Source organism: Thermobia domestica, chromosome 4, assembly GCF_964235325.1.
Source record: "Thermobia domestica chromosome 4, izTheDome1.hap1.1, whole genome shotgun sequence".
Classification (NCBI taxonomy): domain Eukaryota; kingdom Metazoa; phylum Arthropoda; class Insecta; order Zygentoma; family Lepismatidae; genus Thermobia; species Thermobia domestica.
Window position 1 is genome coordinate 282,802,996 of NC_137457.1, and position 20,451 is coordinate 282,823,446.

At 36.4% G+C, this 20,451-nt stretch overlaps 1 protein-coding gene across 1 annotated transcript in view; it reads right to left on the reverse strand.

Annotated features, from left to right (window-relative positions):
* The window catches only part of IntS6 (integrator complex subunit 6), a 128,811-nt gene that overhangs the window by 25,999 nt on the left and 82,361 nt on the right, over positions 1-20,451 (reverse strand). The gene's annotated exons all lie outside the window — the stretch shown is intronic.

Consider the following 20,451-nt stretch of genomic DNA (forward strand, 5'->3'; position numbering starts at 1 on the left):
AAACAAAATTAACAAACTTTCTAAAGAATTCGGTAATTTGTTCCTACCCTTTCCTGCTTATAGCAAGACAATTTATATATAAAGCCATTAAAAGTTCCCATTCTTCCCACGCGCTGAGCGGTATGCATTCCGGAATACAGTAATCATTTGGGTTCCTTCTAAAATACCATACCTTTTCGAGTTCCCTTTAGGATACGTGGTTTAAAAATTAAAATTGTCTATGGTCTCTTCTTTAAGGACGGACGCCAGCAGGATTTTTTCCACGCTTACAACTGTAGTCGCGAATACACACACATCTTATTGCATGCGTGCACATAACCCTTCACGTAAAACAACCATTATTTACACACACTGCATAACTTTATTAATTACAATAAAAACAAATCTTTGAGTTTTACGTCCCACGGTTATGCCGGTTAGGCTAAAGGAGACCGAGAAAACCCACGCAGACGGAGTTTGTTCACCACAAAGTTCACTTGGCGGGGGCTGGGATCGAACCCGGAACCCCAACCAGAGGTGAACGCTCTACCACTTAATTACAATAAATGTTGTAATATTTAACATAAGCGTATTAAATACTATGGTATGTAAGCAAAGGAATTTTTAATACGTTCTGAATGAACTTTGAAAAATTGAATGCTTTTGAAAATCCAGGGCGGACCAATGCCCTATTTGCCCTGACCTACCAGTGGACATACATACAAATATGCCAAGCAAAAAGTATGTCAAGTAAAAGGTGTAGATCTGTATAAAGGCCAAACATTAAGCTTTACATTTAAGATTTACCGAAAAGTTCAGTTCGTTATGCAGCTCCTATGAAACCAACGTTGTATTCAGGTGTGTGTGTATAAAGGATAGACGACAAGCTTAAACCTTCCAGAGACGCTTTGTGTGATGAAGATTGTTTCATAATATAGAAACTATTACGTAAGTTTCTGTAAGACGTATTGTACTTATTTGATAGTGTACATTTCATTTATAATGACTTTACGAATAAGAACATCAGAATTTTAAAAGAAGACAGACTAAACAAGTAGAAGTGTCAGGTGTACACCACGTCAAGGAGTTTGTTTATATGGCGTGATATTTTCTAAACATTGAAATTGGAAGTGATAGTAGATTTCTGCAACTTTTACTTTTAGAAAGATATTAAAATTGGAGATGAAATATATTCTTCGAACGCTTGACTGATCATAGAAAATGGCTTCTCGCAGCGGTCAACATAAAAGTTGGCGATGGTTCATTTCTGCCACTTCCGATTTGAAAAAAAAAGATTAAGAGATAAGATGGATGTTACGTTAATCAAAATATAATGCAAAGGTATTTACTTATAATTAACTTTCCAAATCTTAGTAGCGTTCTACAATGAATGTGCAACAACTTCCAGACTATATCAACCTTTTACTCCATCTATATATCTCTGGGTACATTTATCTACTCCGTTACAACCACCTAGGTTCAGAGATACTACACTTCAATAACTTTACAATGCACTCAGCCGCTTTTGGCTTATATCCACTTTATTAACAACTTCAGCTACTTATGGCTCCATTCCAACATAAATACAAATACACACTGTTTGAATTACATAGTTACGCTCTTCATTTGTTTTTATAATTTTCTAACACCTTGTCCGATTACTTACTAGCAACACCTTGCCCGACTAATTGACCTAACCCAACATTCTCCCAAAATCAAATTGACCAAACATACCAACAATCCAACAATGGAATTAATTATTACAACACTAATTCCGTTCAAAAAAACTTTTTGCAATCTCTTATCGTTTTTGCTCTGTATAAGTCAACATCGAAACCGGAAGTTGTAGTGGATTTCTACTACTTCCGGTTGTTGTAGTTAAAGACTGAGATTAAATGTACTCTTGGGACGCTTAATCGATTCCACAAAACCGTTTTTCGTTATCTATTACAGTTTTTGCTGTACAGTGATAAACGTTGAAACTAGATATGATTAATTTCTACCATTTCTGGTCGAATGTCGTTCCCACCAACGAACTCGGTTCTACCTTTTGATCCTCTACACCACGGCTAAAATTCGTCCTGATCCAGCCAGTAGTTCTCGAGTTTTTGGTCCTGAATTGACGGACAGAGTGAATATATAAAGGACTTTTGGTAAATAAAACTCCTAAAATATTACCCTTTATAAGCAACCAAATGGCACTGTGTTTTGAACTTAATGTCGTTCAAATGTAGTCCTCTGCTTCCGTGGATGGTATGGATTCTGAAGGTTCAATTTTGCTCTACTTTTGCAAAAATACTGCGCGGTAAATTTGCAATTCATGCATTCAATGTTTTCTTTCAGTTCACTAGTTGTACGTGGCTTATTTTCACACATCTGAGACAATCGTATAGAAAATAATCGAAAGGGAGAGATCACATTATTATTAGGATTAAGAACAGATTTATTCGGGCTTTCGGCATTGATGACCATGCTAGCTGTATGAGGGATGGCATTCCTCGGCGATCACACTATCTGAGAAAAGAAAAGAAAAGAAAAGAAAAGAAAAGAAAAGAAAAGAAAAGAAAAGAAAAGAAAAGAAAAGAAAAGAAAAGAAAAGAAAAGAAAAGAAAAGAAAAGAAAAGAAAAGAAAAGAAAAGAAAAGAAAAGAAAAGAAAAGAAAAGAAAAGAAAAGAAAAGAAAAGAAAAGAAAAGAAAAGAAAAGAAAAGAAAAGAAAAGAAAAGAAAAGAAAAGAAAAGAAAAGAAAAGAAAAGAAAAGAAAAGAAAAGAAAAGAAAAGAAAAGAAAAGAAAAGAAAAGAAAAGAAAAGAAAAGAAAAGAAAAGAATAGAATAGAATAGAATAGAATAGAATAGAATAGAATAGAATAGAATAGAATAGAATAGAATAGAACAGAACAGAACAGAACAGAACAGAAAAGAAAAGAAAAGAAAAGAAAAGGAAGCGGCATGGGACCTGTATTAGGTACTATCCTGGAATTTGCCTGGTGTGAAGGAGGAAAATCTTACTCAGGATGGCTGGCCTAAAAAACCTATTACATTTTTTCGACCGAGTGTCCCCTAGAGAATTGAACCCGGGACCAATTGCACAAAAGGCAAGAGCGTTGGCGACTACGCTATGCGGGGTAATGGGAGAGATCACATTATCTAGACGGCCAGTTCACATAATCATTTCTCGACACAACGCGTGCGGGGAACCTTTGGTGCAATAAGTTTAGGGTAATCCATTCCACTCATCAAAACAGAGGTTACATCTGAATGCCATTATCTTCAAAACATAATGGTATTAATTGTTTTTTACAATAACAACACTAATAAAATTAATTTTCACTTATAGTGTGTATTCTACGTATCTCATTTTAAAGTCATGGCGTTCATAAACCACTTATGTAACAATGCTATTATAGGGATGGATTTATCATAAATGCAGAAAGTTTTTCAAATGCATGAGTAGAATTCAGAAAGGCTCAGCCATGGTAGCATCTTAATTTATCAAAGATGTCCAGACCTTAATTATTTGTGCCGAAGACAAACTCTAATGAATTTGCTTTTAAAACACAAACAGAATGTGACTGCAAGATGTCAAATCATGCCTACACTCGTGCGTGACGTAATGTAACTCCTGCATTAGTTTCCACCTCTTCTTGAATTTTTGGAAGCAGTGCGAGCAAAATGATCTGTAAATCGGAACACGTAATAATCAGTGGATACTGAATTCGGTCTATATGCTTAAGCGGTATCAGTTCATTCCCTAAAATTCTGGAGACTATTCCGGGTCGTTCGAAAGATATATGGTCTTGTGTTGTCTTGCTACAGAAAAGTGCACCGATGAACGGTACTTTTAAGACACAATGACATACAATTATTGGAGCATACATTGGGATTGAAGATTCAGCCGTTTAGAACGAACTCATACTTCCCCACATAATTCTACTGATGCAAATCATATTGTGTTCGAAACGCCCATGTTGGGAGACAACCTCCGGCACCTGGCCTTCATTCAACCATTGTACGTTCTGATTGCACGTTGCATCGGAAAAATATCCACTTTTCTTCATACGTTATTATTCTCTTCAAGACACTTCTGACGTGCGGTTTTTGCATACATTTAGTAACCTCTATACTTGAGCTGAGATCAATTTGAAAGGCACTGTAAGAGTGGTAAGTTCGGATGCTTATGCCGAGTTCGTAATGATTACGAACCTCACTGAGCTCGCCTGATAACCTCTGAATGCTAGTCATTGGCTTTGTCTATGGTCTAGCATGATTTGGAATCGACGGTTTTTTGGCCTACCTGAGTGATTGATCATAAAGGTTCTTGCAGCCCTTCACTTTTACCATAACGAATTTTTCGGGTTGCTTCCGCGGTTGGTCCAGTTTGAATTCGTAAAGCAAACTATTCAAATTAGACATTGTTGTACCTTTATCTATGCAGATATCAAATGACATATGGAGCACATTCTTGTACTACCTTTGAGAACACTAACACTATCTACACCCATACTAACGACCACTTCGACGCCTTGAATACTTTGATCATATGACATACACGTAGTAAAGGACGCATATGTTCCAATATTGCAAACTGTGTAACTCATGATTGTACTTAATAATAAATGGAATGCCACCGAAGCAAATCCATGTTTCAATTGTATATGACGAAGAGTACAGATTTAACATACGTCACATGCATCTTGACTTCGCTGACAAAGCTCAGTCCTTTGAACATCTGGTAACCTTCGAAAAGATGTAGTCATGTAATAGACTGCGTCATAACATTTTCATGAATTTTGGCAATTATTTCTTCACCTCATGCCGAATTGGGTCCTTCCTGGATGTGAATTACGTACAGTGAAAACAAAACCATTTGTGAATCCTTGTGCCACTCAACCACTCCTGAACGTCAGTAAGCGACATTCCCTCTGAGAAATAGCTTAACCAGTTTAGGATTAGATTTCTCGGCTTTCGGCATCTATGGCTTTGGTATCCCGTCATGTATGACTGATGGCGTTCCTCTGTGATCACACTATCCGGGGTATTGAAGAGGAAAAAAGGATTGGGGAAGGAAGTGTCTGAGACTATTATCCTAGGCACCATCCCGGCATTTGCATGGTGTGAATGAGGAAAACCTCTCTCAAGATGGTTGGCCTGAAGAAATCTTTAATACTTTTTCGACCGAGTGTCCCAGCAGGAATCGAACCCGGGACCGCTCGCACCAAAAGCGAAAGCTTCAGCGACCACATGATATGAAGGGTCACTTAACTAATTTAATGTAAAATTACGTGTTCATGTGCTGTTCTTGAAGCGTAATCTTATCACCTCGACAAACTGCCTTAGTAGCACCGAAACATCGTCACCTTGACAGCTGCAGTATTAACTCAAGAGAAGGGTTTTCTTCCGTTGAAGGGCACACTTTTCAAACCTAGTTCTTTCTCCTCTCTGAACAGTATAATTGAATATTTTTCTTTGCCGATTTCTTAATTTGTGGTTGCATGGCTTACTGTTAATGATTTGCTGGGCTTAGCAAGAGTCTTGATGAAGTTGGCCTAGGGACATGATGAATCTCAAATATTACAAACGAAGTGGAAATTAACTTCAGAACCAGCCTAAAATCATGTGAACTCAAATCCTGCTTAATCCAAGCATTCTGATGGATTTCCAATTCTCATAGATTCCGAACAACATGGAAGAGGACACAGTGGTACAGTGGCAGGACGCTCACCTCTGGCATGAGGAATTCCTGGTTCCATCCCCGGCCACGGGATTTTATAGTGGACAATATCGTATCGTAGAGTTTCTCAGGGCTTTCTCCCATATTCTCATTCCACCAATTCTTTCATTATCATTCACTTTCATTAATCACCCGTGTCCTTTAGCTTAAAGGATATAATTGTGGAACATAAAACAAATTTAATTTCATTTCTGAACAGAACAATAACCGATGAATTCCAACTAAACAATTCTGAAAAACTTATTCGTTTTAATAATATCACTTGAGCAGAGTAACTGTTACTAAGACTCTTAATTTTGAAATGATAACTTTCACACGTCAATTCAAATTTCGACAATCATTAATTAGCAAAAAGCACTATTACAAGGTTAGCTTTTAGATTACGCGGCTCTGTTTGCAACTCGCAAGTAAAATATGCTATATCAGTGACATCCAATTACACAATCAACTCTTACTGCAAAGAGTTTTCTTTCTGCTACTTACTTCAAGAATTTATTCCACTAAAACTTCCCCACCTAAATAAAATTCCCTATCGAAGCCATTCATACGTCTTAACATTGAGAATGGCAGATAAACCGAGGATGCTGAGCCAACAGCACTTTTCATTCTTAAGATACAGTGCCCCCCTCCCCCCCTCCTCTCGATTCATACCGACGCCACTGGCAGGTCGTGACATTTAAAACGATCGGGTAAATCGATGGTACTAATTCCAAGCCCATATCCATTTGTCGATAACTCTTTCCATTCTCAAGGTATAGTCGAAGCCCGTCCTTAAAATATTGGGGATGCCATTAAAAGGTCTGATACTGGAAACGGCCAAGTATATCTAGAAATGGATTCATACTAGCTTTGCTATATTGAATAACTTATACTAAACTACAAATTGCTGAACAAAGCAACGTTTATTATAAAAAAAAAAATAATAATAAATGTGTAACAGTTTCGCCAACTAACTGAACATATTGGCTTCATTAGACACTGTCAACGTTGCTCAACAATTTGCTCAAAGCATCCAACGTTGCTTTCCTCAGCAATTTGTACTTTAGTGTAAGTTAGAAATGGAGTTCTTGACAATGACAGATTCTAGCTCAATTGCTCTAACAGCTAGGCACAACAATTAAGCCAGTAAAACAGGAGTAGGGTGGCTAGTTCATTTTTGTTGTGGTTCAAAAAGAGTTAAGCAAAACTAGAAATTAAATGCTGGAGTGCTGATTTCGAATCTAAAGCTACTGTTAGTAGATTTATTTTAATAGATACACGGTATATATAGGGTGTTACAGACTTCATGCCACTGAACGCCAAATGCATAAAAGACTTTCTTATGAAGTCTCTAAAAAAAGCCTTCATAGTTTTTATGTCCCATGGTTATGCCCTTTAGGCTAAAGGATACAAGAAAATATATGAATGCCCCATGGTTATGCCTTTTAGACTAAAGGATACAAGAAAATAGATGATTAATGAAATTTGTTTGATTATAAAATCATTGGTGGAATAAAAATGTAGAAGGAAACGGAAAAAACAAGAAAACCCAGGAACACGATGTTGTCCGCCACAAACTCACGCGAGCTGGAATTAAATCAGAGACTCCTGAGCGCTGTACTACTGAGCTACCTTGCTCTCCGGACCTTCATCGTGTCTAAATGACATTTTTATCTTTGATGCAAAACATTTGGGTTTTATTTCCGAAATAAATAAACTAGTTCCGATTTCACGTTACACCGTAGACCAAAGTCTCTCACAGCCTCAGTGCTGACAAATTTCTAGCAAAGAAAAAAATAATAAATCAAATAAAGGGAACATGTAACTGCGTTCGAGAATATGTAACTCCGTTCCTATTAATTTACTGTATCGTAGCCCCCTGATACTTTCATCAGCAGATCTGGGCAACTCATTTCACTTCTTAGAACATTAACCTCCACTATTTCGTGTGCACGGTAAACAATGATGGGGTGAAAAACTTGCTAATATTATAATGTAACTTCCTTGCACTGGAATCTTTTTATTTCAAAAGTCTTATTTCTGTGAAAACTTATACAAAAGATTTCAATGAAGGCATAATTTTGTGCTAGTTTGTAGATATGTTGTTTAACTTCTAACTGGCACTATGTGAAGATGCCATTATAATCTTAAATCTACGACTGAAAGTTAATCATAGGTTAACCCCTTCCACTAGGATTTATTTCCTGAATTCTAATAATTGCAAGTGTACGTCTGATACGGATCTTGGCTAGATCGAAACGTCACGTGTAAATGTGTTTTTATATTAAATAAGTGCAGTCTTGTTCAGCAGTGTGTTTATTTTTCTGATTTGATTTGCAAGACGTATGACTATGATTGTGTGTCAGGTTATGGTGTATGCTGATAATGTAAATCTGACAGGGGATGATAGAACAACAGAAAGAAATGCAAATGTTTCACTAAATGCTTGCTTAGAACATAGGCTTAGAAGTAAATGCAGAGAAAAATAAATACATGGAAGTTCGTCGGGATCGTAATACTGTAAATTATAGATTCGTTTAAGTATCAATTAATACTTTAGACAGAGTGGGTACTTTCAAATATCTAGGATCAATATTAACAGACCAAAAGCATATTCACGAAAGAAATTAAATGTCGACTAAAAGTAGGGAAAACTATCCACTTTTCGTTGTACATTGTTGTTCCTTCAAGAAATTTCTGATGTGTGGTATTTGCATACATTCAGTAGCCTCTATGCCTGAGCTGAGGTCAATTCGAAAACCACAATCTGGCAAGTTCGGATGTTTACGCCGAGTTCGTGATTATTACGAACCTCACTGAGCTCGCTTGATTATCTCCGAATGCTAGTCGTTGGACTTATCCATGGTCTGGCGTAAGCGTCAACTGAAGAGTTTCGAAGAACAGTTGGCATTTTTCGTTACGGTACGCTACTACGTAAGAAAAGAAAGAAAAAATGTACTATTCAACACAATGACTGCGTTACCCGATTTTTTCTGGTTTGTTTGACTTTAACGTCCCGCTTGGATGGCGAAGGGAGACTTAGACCTACTGATTATAGTGAAATCCGAACCACTTTTTTCGTTTAACTGTACCCACACCGGGAATCGAACCAGGGACCACGCACACCAAAGGTAAGAGTGCTAGCCACTGGGCTAAGCGGGGATCCTTGTGTTACCCGAATTGCATTGAATTTTAACACAAGCCTGTCGTTACTTCAACTCCCTCACATTTTGGTCAGGTGTTACAATAATAGTCCTTACATCAATACCTGACATGGTAAGGAGTCCTTTTTCGTAACACATCATTGCATGTTGTATTATATACAGTTGCCAAACACTACTTTTATAAATAAATAAATAAAAAAAAAAAACTTTCTTATTAAACCGACACGAATCTTATGAGGGATAATACAATGTATTTTAAATTATTTATAAGTAGTTACGAGCAACGAAATACAGTCGCCGACAAAGATATATATAGTGCACATAGGAGCAATAGATGGCGGCTTTTGTACTCGCATAAATGTTGTCAAAAAATTCATCGGCTCATGAAACTAATTTCGTGAACGATCCCAGAAAATATAACATGTTGTTGATTACTTGGTAGAAATGTCAAATATACCGCGAAAAACTTTTCTCATAACAAGAAATACAATTAATACAAGGTCTGTCAGATACTAGATATTTATATGCAGTTTTTTTTTCTTTCTTTACTAAAACAGTTTACGGATATGGCTGGATTAACTTTAGAGCTAACTGAATCTAACTTAACCTTCGCGCCTATAAACAATATGTACAAAGAAGCAAGAGAGCATAATCATTACAAAACAGTTGCTATATAGCTTAAAAATAAGAGCGTTCTATGAAGCACGCATGACGACAGGATCTTCTAAAAGAAATTGTGATGTTATTTATTTTAACGTGCCAGAATTATGCACTAAGGCTAAGGGAGATGATGTTATGAAACAGACGTAAATGTTATCTTTACTTCAACGTACCGTAATTATATAGTTTAGGCTAAAGGGAACGGATGATAAATGCAAGTGAATAATATGAAATAGTGCAGAAGTAGCTAATCTTTCTTAAGTCTGAAAGCCACTTTTCATTTCATAAATCACTGGCGGTCTACACATCTTAAGGTAAGTAGCGAGTGTTAGTTTACTGGCATGCTGTCTTGGCGCCTTCGAAAAAAAATTTAATTTTGCTGACTTCACTTATGATTCAAGACAAAAATATTTTCTGAATATATACGTTACATATTTCATAGTTATTTCTCTTCCGTTAGGTCAAGTTTATATATATATATATATATATCCCTTTGAACAGCTACTTAAGCAACAATGCTTTCGTCAAGTAATAAATAAATCCTTTCAGTAAACGTAAATTCTTTCTACATAAAACACTGATTTCTGTTTACTGCCAATACATCAGTCCAAATGCTCGTACCCCCAAGTAATCTATAAATCACTTCTTCCGAGCATATATAGTCGCAGCGAGTCAGTGTCTTACGATTGTGAACTTGTTGAGATGCATCAATATTGCCAACTGAAAAAAGCAATGGTACAGCATTCTACAAGATGTGCGACTAAGCTTATCTTCCATTCTTTGCCATGTAACTATCAATTAGTCTGCTGAAGGGAATCATAACACTATATCAATGATCGTTAGACAGTACGACCCAGATCATTGAGGGCTGCCTATCATACGACTTACCGGTTGACTACTAGACCGCTGTCAAAAAACAATATCGATGATCGATCGAGACAGTATAACTCAGATCACTGCGGACTAGCTATCATACGACTTGCCATCTAACTAGTGAACCTCTATCAAAAAACAATATCAATGGCCGATAGAGACAGTATGACTCAGACCACTGTGGGCTGCCTATCACACGACTTGGCGGTTGACTAGTAGACCGCTGTCGGTGCGTTGGCCATCACCCCTGATAAAGTAAAATAATAAGATCTTATCTTTCAACAAAACGAGTGAAACTATTATGAAGTAATTGCTGAAATGTAAAGAATGGGAGAAAACAGTAAAATTAAAAAGAAAACTCAAGACCATCATGCTGTTCACTGCACACACAACTTGAAATAGAATCACAGACTACTTAACAGAACGATCGTTTTTCTACTGAACAATTCATTGCTCTCAAAAAACTGGTGGACAAATAATAATCTCTGCTTGCAATACAAAATAGTTCCAACCAAAGTCAAGCTAAGCATGCTGTAATCATTACAGCTTTGAATGACATAGGTTAAGTCAAGAACAAAGAAGTTGATTTATTTAAGATTATGGCAAGATTCAGAGTTTTACATAAGGGAGGGAGTATTTGGTCTGGTATGATTGAAATGTTAAACCAACGTGTCACTTTCAAAGAAATGGGGGGAAAACTGATTCGTCAAAATAGTCGCAGTCTGTAACCACATACTTTTGCATCGTTTGGTCAATGATTGGATTCTCCGACGAAAAGAAGTTTGAAGTCTGCGACGCAAAGAAGCCTTCACAACCGCACCGCCTGGTCATCAGGGACTTTCTTCCCTGCCAAGGAATGACCAGAATTCCTTCCTATCAAGGAATGATCAGAATTCTTCCCTGTCATGGAATGATGAAAATTCTTCCCTGTCAAGGAGTGACCAGAATACTTCCCAAAGGTGGTACACGGTGGGAGAGATGTCAGAAAAATACACTGAATGAGGAAGGGTTTCCTACTTCAAAATTCATGGACAGTCTGCACAATCCTTTGAGTGACGTATTGGTATGCGTTATCGTGCAAAATTAGGACTACATCTCTGTTATCTATTTGCAGGATACTTGCGGAAACGTTTACTATGTGTTTTGTGGAACTTAGCATTGTAGCAATTCGCAATACTAGTTTCGCCCAGACAAAGACAGATATGACGGATAAATCCCACCAACCCAGCACCACCTAGGGGATTTAGAAACAGTCCTAGATTTAGTTTAAGATCCAACCACCGTTTCGTACACCGTCTACTTGCTGTAGCAGATCCATTTTTTTTATCAGGAGTGACAATCCAATGCAGGAAATTTTCCTGGTTGTACCTTACACTCAAAGAACTGAACACATTCAATTGTCAATTCTATTTGGCCGGTGTCAAGTCATGTGACAACAATGAGCCCAATATACGGGGTTATGCAAAATTCAGTTTACAACGCTTGGGAGAAGAATCTACACACGAAAACAAAAAACAAAAAAAAAAAAGTGACATTTTGTTAAATTCGGCGTCATTTCCGCGTTACAAGCTGTCGCAAATAGCGGCAAAACAATGTGGCACCTCATTGCGAACAAAGGAAAGGTGCAACAGCAAGCGTGGTTTCAAACAGTTAAAAGTATTGCCTGAATGACACAAGGGAGTTAGAAGCAAGGTAGTAGGGCCGTGGTCACCGTTTCTCGTCTTCTGCATCCATTTTCTGCATGTCAGTCTGTCCACATCAGTACCCCCCTTTGAGAAATTCCTTGCGCCGCGTCTCTACCGCCTGCTTCTGACACCATTGTGTCATTCACGCATAATATACAGTTTCGGGTCGAGTGATATTATGAAATGTCGACAACTATCTTTGAAATAAATGCACTAGAAATGATATAGTTTTTATCCAAAATTATTCTGCTTTCTTTGAAAGGTATATAGTTACTGGATGGGAAAAAGTAACTATATACTTTTAATACTCTATAAGAATAATAATATTACTCATTTCATATTGAAAATAGTCCCATACAATAAAGTATTTATTAAAATTTTACACTACCTGCTTTACTTAGTTCAATCGTTGAACTCTGGAAGCAGCACACGCAATGTAAACAAACATGGTGGATCGCTTATCTGTTTATGAACGAGCTTAAGATCGCTGCACTGGACCTTATAAATGGCCAGCAAGAAGCCCAGATCTCACTTCGTGAGATTTTTTTTTCTTGTAGGGCTACATTGAGGACGAGGTGAACAAGTCACAATAGCGATCCATCCCCATGCTCAAAAGTACCTAGTAAACACGTAAGGCTAACTAGCAGATTTTACATATGTCATTATGTGTGTGTGCCCTATTGTCAACCTACATAGAGACGATACAGGCCTTTTCAACTATTAGAAAGCAAATCCACATTAAGTGAAGAAGCAGAAAATTATACTTCTTTTTAAATAAGTTATCTGTCTTTGAAATACCTTTCTGCTTCAACCAAATGTGCTCGCATAACGTTGTCAATACCAGACCTGCTCCTAGAAATACTGTATTAACATTTATCAGCTTGACAATTAGAAAACAAATTTACAAACACGTAATTCAAATGCACATACCTATATCTTAATTAGTTGTCATGACAACCTTTTAAAGGTTTGTGAAAATGCATGAGTTGGGAGTGGTATACAACTTAGTAGATAATAAACTAAAGCTGTTCAGTTGTTTTCCTAATAGGAAATCGAACCCGTAACCTTATTACACGATAGTATGCAAAATATCTCGCCAACTGTCGGCACTGTTTACAATAGGTACACTAATTTTAGAAAAGAGAGAAAATATTCCACAAGAAACATTTTTACAGGATGGAAATTCGTAAGGCTTATCCTTCGTAAAATATTTTCAACAGATTCCTAGTTGTCTGGTATGGGCAACGCAACTTTTCACCCTAAGTTTTACTAGTTTATCGACATCTATTCCCACTCTTTCTCCTCTCGCCAATGTCCACTAACATCCACACACCACGCATAAATGATGCCGTAAATTACCGTATCCAAACAAAATCGACCGTTTTCAAACATGAAAGAATCACAAGAGATCAATCTGACAAAGACGGTTGTATATTATGAAAGACTATACAAGAACAAAACGGCTGGACAAAGCAATCTCTTCACTATATATATATATATATATATATATATATATATATATATATAAAATCTGGCTTTTACTCTTAGTTAATATAAATCGTGTTTTCTCGAAGCTGCAGTTTACAAATTTCGTTAAGCAAGCCACGTACAAATAGCACATAAATTTCTTAAAAACAAAGAAGAGTTACAAAGCCTGGCTTCACAATTAATTTTTACTATATATTAAGAAAATAAGAGTCAAAAGAGAGGAAAAACAATTCCAGCAGTCAGTCTCACAGCAGAAGCTTCCGGAAGTTACTTTGTTACTTCGCATTGTACCTGTGAAGAGGCAAGGAAGTTAGCCACCAATATATAGTGCTACAGTATTTCTTAAATCCAGAAGGAACAAAAGGGCTTCCCACAAGACCCACTAGAATTAATAACTGTAAGAAGGACGTTGTATAAAGGATAGTTTTTGTCTTACTATCCAGGCAAATGTCCAACTGGGACAGAGATCAATATTGTGTTGAAAATCAAATTTTCTATTCAGGTTCTAATTTATCCTTTACACTAGTCTTCGGATTCAGGATTCATACTAGAAGACTGAATTATTGTTGTTATTATTGAGAAGAATGATATCGTACAAAACGGATTCCTTCGAAAAATCGTAAAATTCGAGCTCCTAACTCCCAATGATTAGCTTGGAAGAGATTTCAGTAAAAAAAAACTAAAGCCGTATTTTGAGATCAGTTTGCCTCTAGAAATGATATATTAGAAGTATCTTTGAAAAAAGGAAGCAAAATTCATAGTCATTGACGCGAAGTCGTCAAAACCCAACTTTATACCTGAATGTGAGTATTTCAATGGAAATTGATTTCCGGCCTTTTTTTTTTTTTTCTTTCTTTCTTTTTTTTTAAGGTAACTACTCTATTTAAGAACTGATTTTTAGACAGATCCTCAAACTATTTACGAGGGCAGCACAATAATAAAGGATAATCCTTCATGTTACTCGATCCAAATGTGTAAAGAGGAAAAGATTATATTGAACAGTAAAAGGACAATGAATTAAAAGTTTTGGCAACGGAAACTCAAGTTCAGCTTCTACAATGCCGTTCGAAACTATCTAAGCTGTACGAACTAGCACACCTTGCAAACGAAATAGAAAATAACGTGTTTAAACTGACAATATGTAAAAAAACTGGTTCGAGAAAACTGATCACCTAACAGAAAGACTGAGAATTAATGTACAGCACGCAGAAAAAGATACAAAGGCGATTTCGAGAAAAAAAATTGGACACGACTCAATGTTTGAACTCATATTCATAAATTTACAAGACCTTAAACAGCAACAAAATTTGAACTGACAGATGACAATTATAGCAGTAGCAAAAAGACGAGCATTTAGCAACTGTACCGGAATAAATTAACAAATTTAGTTGATGTCTAAAGCACTTTATATTTCTAGCATCAACAATGAAAATTGCAAACTTTGTTGGAATAACACGTGATAACTGCATTATTCCTAATGTAAAACAACGTTAGAAGGAAAACGTGCAAGAAAGAAGGAAGGAGTCGCAATACCGTGCAAACCTGCACTAAAATTAGCATATCATTGGCTACTCATCGTTTAGCTTATCTGAAAACTCAAATTTAATGAAAAATAAAGATTGCTTTGAAACTCCGGTATCATTTATTGCATGTACTTCAAATATTTTATAAATTTGAAACTGCACACTGCCTACATTTCGCATGCACTGAGCTTCTCGATTTTCTTAAAAATTAAGCATACTTGACGATGAGCATGCTCTGTTTGTACATCTGAAACTGATGGCAATATCTCGCAAACAAAACCAGAGGCACGTGTGTGCATCATCCCACCTTTAACACTAAAGCGGTAATATTTGGAAACAGATCTTACTTGCCGAGTATCCCTCGTAGCTTCGATCACCTAAGCCTTTCTTCAATAATAAGATAACTTGTAATAATTAACTTCTGTATGGTATGCGAAATAAGTATTTAATTTCCTGCAACCATAACACTAAACAACCATACTACTTCTAACTTCTAAACAATTGGTGGTTATTCATCCTCAGTAGGACAAGGCTGTTTTATTCCATAATATGGGGAAAATATGTTACATTTTTGTTATCACTAAAATCAGCAAATGTTAAAAAAAAAAAAAAGATAAAATTCATAGTTGAAGTTGAAAGCATGTATTCAAGATCCAACAATATGGCTGGCTGTTTAGTGCTTATAAATTTCTGGTAAAAATATTTGTGCAAGTATTTAATAAATAAATCTGGGGGGAAAAAATTGAGCTTGCGGACCTACAAAGAGAATCTAAAATGCTAGGTCGGAAGTTAAAACTCACATGTAGCTTGTTAGATATTATATGATAACATTATCTATGATTTGACAAGTGATTATGGTATGCAATTGAAGATACGTACGTAACAGGATATTTAATTATGAAATTCTTATAAGATCAAACATAATCCATTTAAAATTGAAAGAAATAACAACAAACAAACCAAAAAGAAGTAACTTATTTCCTCCATATCATACATAGTTAAACTGAACTTCTGATATTGATTTCTCTGACCCACAACACTGAACATTAACATTTATGGTTAAGTTTAGAAATAAGTCAGTTTTTTTTTTTTTTTTATCCCTCTCTACCATCTCTATAGCTGTTCAAAGCTCTCCTCCCATTTTTACACAGCATTAGCTTACCTCGGCATTCTGAATACTCTTACGTACACTTAAATAAGTAAACAAATATCATAATTCGGCCTAGATCTTTGATTATCTACAACAAACAAACCTAATTTTTTTCGTGGAATCTGATTTTATTATTATTATTATTATTATTATTATTATTATTATTATTATTATTATTCAAAACCTGAAGTTCTGATCTTTCGGTTCTTCATTTCTAAAAATAGTTAGGATTTTTTTTTTTTTTTTTTTTTTTTTTTAATGATCATCTTTTAGAATTTGCCTTAAATTCTTTGAATCTGTAGGCAGCTATGTTTGTTAACACCGCTTGGGCAATAGGAGTTTTCCGAATATTTTTATTACCTCTGATTGCATTTTTCACTGTTCTCTGAGCAACTATGTCCATGTACGTTTTCTACTCGAGATTTTATTTATAGAAAAATTACTCTCTACTGCATATGAAAATATCAAGCATAATTAGTTAATCTGCAACAATTTCGAATACAGTTTATTTCCTAGCATTATAAAACAAACATCGTCAGATCTTGAAGATGGATACGTATATTCGTAACATGTTTTGAAGTTCAGTTCTATCATCATTACAAAGCAACTTACAGTTGCATATTCAGTTTTCGTTTTATTCAGTTTCTCTGAGTATTGCAGAGTTTTTTTAACCCCTGACTTCTGTGGAACATAGCTGATTTGCCTGAATCATTTTAATTTCCAAGACTTTCCAGTTCAGTGTGAAACCTTTCATGGAATAACAAAGTCATGTCCTACTAAGGAAAATAACCGTCTTGTTCGAAGTATTTAGATGACACCAATTGTTTGAAAAGGAACATGATAGTATATAGAATGGAAACTATAACTACACGCACAGCAGTATTTTCTAACGTTTATAAGTCAAATGTTCTCTCCTAACCCTCTATTCAAGCAGGAACCTGCACAAATTAACCACTGCCGGTTTTAACGATGATCGCTATAGAGTAAAAACGGTATTCAAAAGAAAGCGAAAAGATGTGTGGTGTTTTCTGTAACTAATTAAGCATTCCAAGAATATATTCCATCTCCACTAAATATCTCTACTAAAATCGGAAGTGGTAAAAATCTGCAACTTCTGGTTTCAACATTAATTGAAAAAAAAATCACGTCGTACAAACCAAATTCCTTTACGTGGTGCATATATGTGACAGTACTACTTGTTAATCTCAAAAAGCACAATTCTGCCCATTATGAAGATTGCCGACGCCTGAAGAACAAACCCAGGGTGTTTCTAACAGCAAAGTTCTCAAGTAAATATCTGGTGAAAATGACGGGGGGAGGGGGAGGGCGAAAGCTGCATTTAAGAAGTTATACAATGTAGAATTAACAATACCTACAGGTCAGAGAATATCATATACGAGTATGAAATTCGCAGCAAACATCTCACGCAAAAAAAAGCTCGAAATATCCGATTTTAATCATAATTTCATGTATAATAATTTTATTTTATTGATCAATTTTTAATTATTTTACGGATATCGGGTTTTTATAAAATAATGAGGTGAAGGTAAATAACAGTTAAGAGTTGAGATTAACGCAAGCTGAGGCAAATGTATTATTTAATGGTCAGCAAGATTATGTAAATAAAATTCTCTATTGAGAGTCTGCGAATGCAGGAAGAGAATGCATGTAATGCGTTAACTCCTACATAAACGAAATTCTGTAAATCATGAAAAGAAATTGTAAGCTTTTGTGAACATTTCACACATTCACGGATATGAGGAAATTGCTTAGAATCGGGAAATCGGAGTGTGTCGAGTGTTGCAGTTTTTGAGTCTTGACACGAGGAAAGAATTTGTTTTTCCAAGTGAAAGGAGGTCACACGTGCCGAACAGCAGACGACAGGAGAGAATTCCAGAACGACGAAGTTGAACAAAACCACGAGACAGGAGGTCTTCAGGACTGACAGACAGGGAGACAGAGAACCGGGAGTTCGACAGAGATCGAGATCGAGAACCGTGAGGTCTATTGAGAGAGAGTTTCATTGAAGGAGAAGTCATTGCGATCCGAATGGAAGCTTCAACTTTTCAAGAAGCTCCAGTATTCTATTAAAGAAGTTTACGATCCATCAAGAGCATTTGGGAGTGAGCCAGACTCAATGCTCATCGACAACACCTGTCCATAAGAAGTATCAACTTGGCGATACTGGATTCAACACCGAGGTCATCAGGGAACGTCAACTGGAAGAGAAAAGGTATGTGTTTCTCCTATTCAGGATTCAAATGCTCAATGCTCGATAAGCGATACTCGACTGGCAAAGTTTCCGAATATCCGTAATCTTATTCACAACATTTACATTCATCACATTTTACTAAATAGAAATACAATTGTTATCTAGTCACTGAAATCAATGTTTTATTACTTGAACTCAATTCCCAATTGGTATGTGTAAAATTAATAAACCTCTCGCATATAAATTTGAGAACTTGCCCACTCATTCTAGATGGTGAGTGGAAGGCGCTCAGCTACTCTCAATTTGCATCCCCAAATTAGGCACGAAGTGAGCTGGGTTGTCAACGAGTATGAAATTCGCAGCAAACATCTCACGCAAAAAAAGCTCGAAATATGCACACTCCTATCTGAGAAGCCTAGAAATAAAAAAATAAATAAATCTTTCAGTTTTACGTCCGTCGTCGATTATGCCGGCTAGGCTAAAGGAAACGGTAATAAGAAATGAATGCAATGGTGGAATGAAGAAAGTGGGAAGAAACGAGAAACTCAGAGAAAACTCACGAACAAGATCCACTACAAAATCCACTTGGCGCGAGCTGGGATCCAACCAGGGACTCCACGCACCAGAGATGAACGCTCTAGCACTGAGCAACTGTGCCCCCCTCCCCCCTGAGAAGCCTGGGAAAAGAGACATCTCGATAGACCAAGACGAAGGTGGAAAAACAATACATCTGAGGAAGATGAATCCAGCTTGAATCAGACTGAACAAAACAGGATTTAATGGTGATGTTTCTGCAGTGATGAACTTCGAGATTCACCACGTTAAAATGTTAATATCTAACTTAAGTACCGTCTAATCGTAAGGTTTATATATTTTATGACCTTTACACCAATTTTAGGTCGAACCCGGGAATTACACTACAGCTCTAAGGTTTTCGGACTTCCGTAAGCATCTTCTACGAACCTCTCATTGTGGCACGAGAACTTGGTGGTGGTGAGTCAGAGGTACTACTGCCTAAAATATAAAATTTGACTACAGCTGAATAAAGATCTGAGAGGTGCTGGAGCAGATATCTAATTATAAATTTTGAAACTGAAACAAACGAACGAACGAACAAACAAACAAACAAAAACGATAATTTAATATAGATATTGCATAAACAAAAGTGTGAAAGTTGAGAAAACATATCAGTTTTGTTTGAAAGATAGAGGACCAATATAGTGACACAAATTTAAGTAGTTTTCCTTGTTTCGTAGTTGGTTCAATCTTGTTAATATGTGAAGGTTTCTAGAAGTAGAAAATATGTTTTCAAAAGTCTTTATGATGATTTCTATGTGCACTATTGTTGCTCTTGGAACAGCAAATGACGAGCACTACACAAGCTCCCACTGAGCGCTAATCGAGTATACAGGGCTGTATATATACTGCTGTAACACTTTTCAAAATATGGAAAACTGCTTATCACTGCATTGAAAATGAAATGAAATCTTTGAGTTTTACGTCCCATGCTTATGCCGGTTAGGCTAAAGGAGACGGTAATGATGAGTAATGAATGAAATGGTGGAATGAAGAAAGTGGGAGGAAACGGGAAAACCCCGAGAAAACCCACACATACGGTGTTTGTCCACCACGAAGTTCACTTGGCGGGGCTGGGATCGAACCCGGGACCCCAAGCACCAGAGGTGAACGCTCAACCAATGAGCCACCGCGGCCCCTATCACTGCATTGACCTGCAATGTCTATATCTTTCAAACGAAACTGATGTTACATCAACTTTAACGCTTTAGTTTTTTATTATGCAATAACTACATAAAATTATCTTTTTCTGGTTTCAATTTTAACATATGTATATATAATTAGACATATCAATTACAGTATTTACCAGATCCCAATTCAACTGTGTTCAAATTTTATGGTTTAGGTGGAACTACCTTTGACGCACGAAGGCAAAGTTCTCGTTCCAAAATAATGGGTTCACAATAGATGCTCACAAAAATCCAGGGTGTTCC